This window comes from Eublepharis macularius, unplaced genomic scaffold (genome assembly GCF_028583425.1).
Source record: "Eublepharis macularius isolate TG4126 unplaced genomic scaffold, MPM_Emac_v1.0 Eublepharis_26, whole genome shotgun sequence".
In the NCBI taxonomy this organism is placed as follows: domain Eukaryota; kingdom Metazoa; phylum Chordata; class Lepidosauria; order Squamata; family Eublepharidae; genus Eublepharis; species Eublepharis macularius.
Window position 1 is genome coordinate 54741 of NW_026559728.1, and position 8532 is coordinate 63272.

At 45.9% G+C, this 8532-nt stretch overlaps 1 long non-coding RNA gene across 1 annotated transcript; it reads right to left on the reverse strand.

Annotated features, from left to right (window-relative positions):
- Window positions 1-378: 378 nt before the first annotated feature.
- On the reverse strand, window positions 379-4142 carry LOC129346867 (uncharacterized). Its single transcript, XR_008599012.1, has 3 exons — window positions 4056-4142; window positions 1437-1535; window positions 379-492 (listed from the first exon to the last, which is right to left on the reverse strand). It is a non-coding gene; the product is annotated as an uncharacterized LOC129346867 (long non-coding RNA).
- Window positions 4143-8532: the final 4390 nt, after the last annotated feature.

Here is an 8532-nt window from a genome sequence, read left to right on the forward strand (position 1 = left end):
GCCTCCCAGGTATTCTCTCTCTAATGCCCATTCTCCAACTGCATGCCCTTTGCCCCGTCAGTTTTGAGGACTAACTAGCAGGAAGTGCTGTGGAGATGTCCCAAGGAGGGATATGATTTAGCTGTCCTGTACAAAAGTGGGTACCTGGGTTCCCGAAGGTGCTTCTTGGTCCCGTTCTGCATGTTTTGCCTGGGTGAAAAAGCCTTCCGGGAAGCTTGGCAGGGGTTGACCTTCCCCACTCTGGACTTCTGTCTCTTTTATCGTCGTTTTGTGGAGGTCGCTCTCTGTTTCCTTCAGCATGACACTGTGGACTTGGAACTCCTGCTGAAATCCTCTCCACGCCTTTCTCTCCTTAATCACTGATTTACATCGTGTGTCTTGGTGCACCAACGTCTCTTGTATTGATTTTTCTGAGTACACCAGCGACTTCAAGTAAAAAAGCAACACTAGTTCAAATGGTGATAATCTTGGCAGTGGCTCCTCCTCGGTGGTCTAGAAAGTTAAGAAATAAGGGAAGAATGAATGAGTCACTTTGGCTATGAAAGAGAAGCGGCCTGAACTGAGCATACTTGGGTTTCAATCTTCCCAGGGACATGATGGCCCAATTCCAAGTTAGGAAAAAGATAAAGACCACCCTTTGTATTTCGGAAAGTGAAGTTCTTCTTTCCTCCTTGTAGATGTAATAAGGAAAACAGAGCATCCAGTATCTCCGTCTGTGAATTCAAAGGGGAATCTGTTCTGGAGTTCCAGTCCTAAGTGGGTTATACCTCTATAAGCCCAGTTTATTCTCTGTAATCCTCAATTCTACCAGGCTGCAAATTTCCCCCCGCAAACACACACACTGGGGCTTTGGACGGACTAAAAACTTATTGCAGACAGGATTGTAGGGAGGACAGTTTTAGTGTGCAAGGACACATGGAAACTTAACTCACTGCTGTTCTAGCTTTCTGCAAGAAAAGCAGCATTAATAAACACTCCCTCTACTCGTGGCTTAATGAAGAGGCAGGGTGGTAGAGTGGTTAGTGTGCAAGGACACACTGAAACATACCTCACTACTGCTCTAGCATTCTCCAAGAGAAGCCACATTATTAAACGCTCCCTCCAGTCATAGCTTAATGAAGGGGCAGGATTGTACAGTGGTTAGTGTCCAAGGACACTGAAAATTTTCTCACAGCTCTTGTACCATTCTTTATGAAAAAGATCATTGCAAAAACCTTCTCCCACTGATGGCATAACACAAAGGCAGTGTGATACAATGTCTCTTCAATGTTTCTCTCCAGTGCTTCCAATGTTGTCTCTGTCTTCTTTTGATCTTTCTCAATTCTCTTTAATGTAATTTCAATAACTTGGACCTTCGAGTCCTGCCCCATCTCATCCACTTTCTTTGACAAGTCGCTCAAGGCAGTCTCCTGGCGCCCAATTTTTTCTTCATTTACCTTGTCTTTAGACACCTGATCCCGAAGGGTGAAAAACAGGAATTGCTCAAATTGGGAGCATGAGGCTAAAAGCTCCTGGAGCTCCTCTTCCTTGGATCTCTGCAAAGGAAAGCAAGAAGGGGTTAGGAGCATTGGCCTCCCAAGGAAAATGAACTGGGCTAGGGAGGCGGGATGCAGGGGCAGGATGCCTCCCATACCAGGAAACCCGTAGGACCCCACGCTGCATGTCTAGGATGGGGGGAGCTTAGAGCCAAGCTACAAGTGATGCCTGACACAGGTTGGACACTCGTCAGCTTCCCTCAAGTTTTGATGGGAAATCTAGGTGTCCTGGTTTTACAGCTTGGCTCTCCATTACAGCTACAAGACCAGAATGCCTACATTTCCCATCAAAACTTGAGGGAAGCTGACAAGTGTCCAACCTGTGTCAGGTGTCACTTGTAGCTTGGCTCTTAGTTTCTGATGCCAAGCTTTAGGCTCTAAAGAGCAGAATTGTGGGGAGTTCTCTGGCAGGTGAAGAAGATGGAAACTTTCATTGTTGCTTTTGACCCTTAGCATTGGCTCTGTAGACACAGGCGGGGTTCTGATTTCTCAGAGTGACATTTGCATCAGAGTGACACATATCTTTGACCAAGAAGCTTACAAAACCAGGCACGGAAACATTGGGCGCCTCATCAACTGGTTCCTTGGAACTCCCAGCTGTCACTGACAGAAGTTTTGCCCTGTTTGTTGTACGGGTGCACTTTATAGTACCACCATGAAAAGGGCTGCAGGTTGCCTATACACACAAAAGTGCACCAATGTGGCTGTGATCATTTTTTGTATTCTTTTTTTGCACTACACCTATTGGCATTGTAATATAAGTGGCTAGAGTATCAGAATCTGGGAGATCCAGGTTCAAATCCTCACTCCTCCACTGAAGCTTGCTGAGTGACCTTTGGCTAGTCATACTCTTGCCTAACCTACCTCGCAGAGTGGGAGGAGGGCAGGATGGTCATCCTTGAGCTCTTCCAGGAAACAATACCCACCGGGGCTTTAGTAGCTAGTTACACTTTTGTAACACATTGTGTCGCCATATCAGAATGGTTCCTTGGATGCTCAGTTTTCATTTAAAAGAAAACCCTTTCCCTGTTTGTTGTGACAGTACACTTTCCCCCTTATATCACCTTAATGAAAAGGTCTACGGAATCCGTAGAGAGAAGCAAAATGCCACCCGTGTGGCTGTTAACTTTTTACTATTAATTATTATCAAATACACATATTAGTATACTGGTTAGCTTAGCAGGTGGGAGACCCAAGGTCACATCTTCACTTTGCAATGGAAGCTCACTGGGTGACATTGGGCCTGTCACACTCTCTCAGCCTAACCTCTCCCGCAGGGTCCTTGGGAGGATATGATGCAGGAGATGAGAATGTCCTCCTCTCAGCTCTTCCAGGCCGCAATCTCTCTCCCCAGGTGCTTTCATCACAATGAAAAGGGCTTCAGGCTTACCAGAGGGACAGAAAATGGCACCAAGGTGGGTACTGCCTTTTTATTTTGTGAATGTGTGAAATGCACATATTTCATAATGTAGGTGTGGTCTGCACATGCCAAGTCAGGACCAGCCATTGAGGAAAGTTACCACTACTTTAAAAGAGACTGTTGCCCTGGAGTATAGTGAGGGTGCAGAGTGGGGTGGGGGTGGTTCTGGAATCCCTCTCTTTGGTCTTGATAGATGTGATTGGTTTCTGGCAAGGTAGCACAGAGTGCACCAGTCAGAATATGTTGGGGTTTGGGGTGGGAGAGAAATAATATATTTTCTAAAAGACCACGTTTTCTGAAAGGTACTACATGATTTCTGTGCTGTGTTGATGCCCTCATTTGGGAAAAAACCTTCTTGCAAGCAGAAAGCTAGTGTCTAATTTCATCCCAACTCAGTAGGAAATGAATGAAAGTATGTCTCCCTGATTGTACTTGAAAAAAAGGGGCATCAAAACAGATGAGAATCTACATATGACCATGAAAGGGGAATATTGGTAGGCAAGCGGCCTCTCTTCCCCCCTCCACTCCATCACTCTGAAGGATTTGGTAGCAGCGCTGTAGTGTAGTAACCAGAGAACAGGTCTCCCTGATGGTTTGCCTCCCTGCAGATCTGGAAAAGATCAGGCAAATATATAAGCAGGAATCTCCCTTTCAAACTGTAAAACTGGCTGCAAGATGTGTTGCTGAAAGGAAATCCAGGATGGCTGGTCTGCCTGCTGGCGAGGGGGAAATGCCTTTGAATCTGTGCTCAAGGAACTTTTCTTTGTCACTTTTTTAAAAAAAATTCTTTACTTTCTTTTTCCCTTGACCATTGATCCAGAGAGGTTTCAAGGCAGAGTGGGCATATCAGAGTGGGCCCCAATCCTCAGAAAATTCACCTCAGAATTCTGAGAAAGATTGCAGAACAGCCATATGGGTGGGAAAGTTTGAAGGTCCCTCCCCAATGCACATTTTCCCCACCGTGGATGGCCCCTCCCTCCACCCACAACTCAAACGTATGCATAGTGCAAGTACTGGACACTCCCTTCCCCTCCCAGACAACTCTTCCTCCTCTGGTCACAACTGGGCTGGGGCGAGGCAAGCCAAGTGAACTTTCCTACCTCCATGCCTAATGAATGTCTACGCACACCAGCAACAATCTTTTGGAAGCCTTTCCCCACCGTCCTTCTTTGCAACGTGATCTGCTCTCCCCACAAGCACGTGCCTCAGTTTACAGAAGAGAGGGGTGCTCTGATTGGTTGAATTTCCGAGCAGGGCAGAAGTCTGGGGGAATAAGGGAGGAGCCACAGCCCTCTGGTTTCATTTCCTAGCAGAGGGGAAAGCCCGGAGGAACTTCTTTTTGAAAATATTAGTGAAGGAGATTAGGCAGAGGGCATGTGGCTGCTCCTGGTCACCAAGCGATTTCCCCACCCTCTGCTTGCTGGCTGCAAAGCCTGACCCGAGGGAAGCCACCAGCCGCCCTGTGTCTTTGGAAAGAGAGCGAAAGTCCCAGAGTCTGGATCCTGGTGGCTGCATTGATCAGAGAGGCATTGATTTGTTCTCGCTGACCATATGGCTGACAAGGGTATGGAGGTGAGAAAGCATTCTGCTGCTGTTCGTTCACATTGCTCCCCCCCCAGCTCCCAGTTCAAGAGAGGAGGAATAAATGTCTGGAAGGGGAGGGGAGAAGACAGGTTAGGGTGGGGGGCTTTTTGGTCCTCACAAGCCAGCCTGGTACGAGCGAGGTGCCAGCGTTTCAGGCTGGACTGAGGGAAGGGCCCTTGAAATGCCCCCCTCCGCGTGCTTCAGCCCTCCCACTTTCCCAGGGGCTCTGATAGCCCTTGAAGAGCTAGCTGGTCAAGGGAGAGTGATCCCCACACCCCAAGATGCCCGTGTGGGGTTGAGGTACAATGGGTACTCTTTAAAGAGCTTTGGAGGGAAATGGATGGGAACAGAGGGAGTGGGAGCGTCTGGGATCCTAGGTGGGCAGGCTGTTCTGTGAGGAAGAGCTGGGTCTCAGCGGCATGCTGCTACCATGTCTGTTCCCTCAACCCCACTCCTCCTTTGCTGCATCACCACTAAGGACAACATGGACAAAAAAAATGGTCCTGCAAAAACCTCCACTCCCCTGACTCTTCTGTTGACCAAGCAAGAAAGCAGACATTCATACGGTAGTGGTCCAGGCAAAGCCGGCCACCTCTTCACCATGTTTTCTTTGCTGGTGTGAGCTACCATGCCTCGGCAGCTCCTTAAGTCCTCTTCACTGCCTGGCCCCACTGTTGAGAGGGTTTGAAAGCACAGCAAGGCCATTCAGGTATTTTCCTGAGAATACTCAGGCTGCTGGGGTCCAGTGGGATGTGGGGGTACAGTGATGGGCTGTGACCCGGGAGGCCACGGTTTCAATCGTCACCCTCCCATGGGATTTGGCTGGGTGATTTGTGCCAGTCACACACTCTCGAGCTTCCTTCTCACGGTTGTTCTGATGTTAAAATGGAGAAAGGGAAAGCACAGAAAGCTACTTCGGGGGTGTCTTTATGGAGAAAAGTGGGATACAAAGGGGCAAAAATTAACTTGAACATTCATCGCTCCTCCACTAGTAGGTTTGTTTGCGTGTGTGTCAGAGAGAGAGAGAGAGCTGTTATGTGCTGCTGTCAAAGGTACACTGCCACGGCATATGTTGGTTCCATTCACACATTCCTGCTCAGGAAGGGGAAGGAGCCTCTGATGGTGCTTTCCTCTTTCATGAGAAAGTCCATGGACCTGTCCTGCTTGGTCAATATGTCTGATCCCCTCCCTGCGAGCAGTCATTACTCTCCCCAGAGACAGAGGAAGCAGCCTGGTCCTCGGGTTCAGGAGGCACCTGCCCACTCCCACTCCCTCGCCCTTTTCTATGCAGAGCCATACATTCTGGCTCGAGTGATGAAAGCTGTCCCTCTCCTCAAGCCCTTCTTGAAAAGTTCTACCCAGCCAAGCAGTTGCAGAGGCTGAAGAATATTCAGGGACACAAGAGTGAGATAAAAATCCCAAATCCTACCTCAGCCTCTGTGGGTAGGAAGCTCTATGATCTTTCCTAGGAGTCGCAATGCTTTGTGTGTGTGTGTTTGTGTTTTAAATGGGAATATCCCTTGAAGACGTTTTCTGAAGTATGGGGCATTTTGTACCAGGAATTCTGTGAATTCTGAAGGCAAAGTAACCCCCTCTTCTTCACAGGTACCTTAGATTCCCAATTCCCAATAGTCAAATGATTTTTCCTCTCTTCATTTTTCTTGACAGGCCTCCAAGGAAGAGAGATTGGACGAGATGTTAGCTGCGTGCTCCCAGTTTGAGCAGTTTGTTTTTTTTTACACTGCAGCGAATGTTGCACAGAGCAAAAGAAAAGGAAGAAAAGCTTTTGAGGCATGAAGAATCACTGAGAAATTATCAAAAGGAAGCTGAGGATTGGAGGAGTGAAATAAAAGTATTCAAAGAGCAGGTCCATGATGTAAAATCTAGGATAGATGAAATTCAGAGAAGGATAAAGGACGAACTACAGAATGAACAGCAAGCTGTCAAGGAGGCTAATGAAACAATTGCGCACCTGCAAAAAACAAATGAGGAGCTTCAACGAGAGGTCAAAGAGGCAAAAGGACATGCAGAATTTTGGGAAAGGAAATGTTCTGAACAGCGACCATCTATCATTTCAGAAAAAGGCCACCCACAAGAAGGCGAAGAAGGTGAGGAAGAGGTAATACCATCAGCAACCAAGGCTGCAGATGTCGAAGAAGACCTTCTCAAGAGGCCAAGCTTCACATGCCCTTCCTCAGTAACAGCTACCCCTAGAGCTCCACCAGTCGAAAAGTCTTTTCTGGAAGAGAGCGTGTCTGTGCAGGATTCTGCCACAGAAGAGGAGCTCTTCCCAGAAGTCTTTAGGAGAAAGTTGACATCCACGCCTCTCATGACAACAGAAGAGCCCAGTTCCCAATCGGAGCCAAGCACCAGCAGAGAAGGCACTGAATCATCTCCCACCATACCATCCAAGCGGCAAAGGAGGGTGAGGCCAGAGTATAAAATAAAAGTCCCCAATCTTCGAGAAACATCTCAGGAATCAATCAAGTACTATGAAGAAAACATTCAACCATTTGAGCCGAAGGAACATCGCATTAAGTATCTCTCTGTAAATCAAGCTGCCTTTTCAAGGTTTTGGGTTTCAAGGGTGTTGAAGGGAACATATCCCTCTACAAAGTGCGTCCCAGATTTTCTTCAAGATGGGTATAACCTGGGAATTTTTCACACCAAAACATTTCACCCAAAGGAGGCAACTGATGGGGAAAAATTTTGGATTCAAAAACTAAAAAATGATTATAAAATGCTTGTGAAAACTAAATTTGAGCCCAGAGAATAAAGAGGCCTCTTTGGGGCTTTTCCCAGTGTCTGTTAAGATGCTCAGTTACAAACCTTTGGAATGTTGTTTAAGTTTTGTTCTGCTTCTCGGTTAAATCTGTGGTCAAGTATGTTTTACTTGATGCTTCCTGTTTTACTGTTTACATTTAGTTTCACTGTTATTAAGTTGTTAAAAAAATAAAACCAAGTTGGCATGTTTGAAAGAGAGCAACCTGGAATTATTCACAATGACATATCTGGACCTTTCATCATTCAATGCGGCTATGAAATTTCTTTTATCACACTGGAGTTAGGTAATATTCATTGCAACATTCACATAACAATTAATATGAAGCCTGGCAGCTGAATGGTGTTTTACAACATGAAGAGAAACCAAATATAGGCAGGAATCATTTTCCCATCTGAGCATACCTGTTGTCCAAGAAGTGGTTCCTTGCTAACAAAACACCTGGCAATAACATCCTATCAAATTTTAAAGTCTAAACACTAGATTATTCCAGGCCAAACATAGCCTATTGACTTGATGCAAGGTATGAAAACCAGCATTACCAGATATTAACAGAAGTGTTATTATTGACAGGAGTTTTCTTTTGTTTCTTTTGAAGGCAAACCTACCCGGAAAGACTTCTCAATGGACTGACAGTCAAAAACAGAAGGAGTATCTGGCTGTCACAATGTGCAGTGCTAGAGAACGGGAGCTTTTTGCAGTCTCTTGTTCTGAAGAGAAAGGCAGAGGAGTGCTAGCCAGGAAACTTTTTAAGAAGGGGGATTTTTTACTGGGGTATTGTGGGGAGGTGATAGACCTCAAGGAAGCAAAGTTGAGAGAACGAGTGTACAGTGGCAGTGAAAGTAAGCATTGTTATATGTATTATTTTAAATTTAATGATCAAACACACTGTATCGATGCCACAAAGGAAGATGGCAAACTCGGAAGGCTAGTCAACCACAGCAAAAAACAGGAAAATGCCGTAACTAAATTAGTCGTGTTAGATGACAAACCTCATCTCGTTCTTGTTGCCAAAAGAGACATACAGCCAGGGGAAGAAATATTGTATGATTATGGGGAAAGGTCAAGAAGCGCCATAGAAGCAAACCCCTGGCTGAATAAATAAAAGGTCATTAACACTTGATAAATATTTATGGAACATGTTCATTTTACTTTATTTAAGGCCCAGTATACTTCTGTATCAAAACATATTTCAGTTCAATTTATTCTAG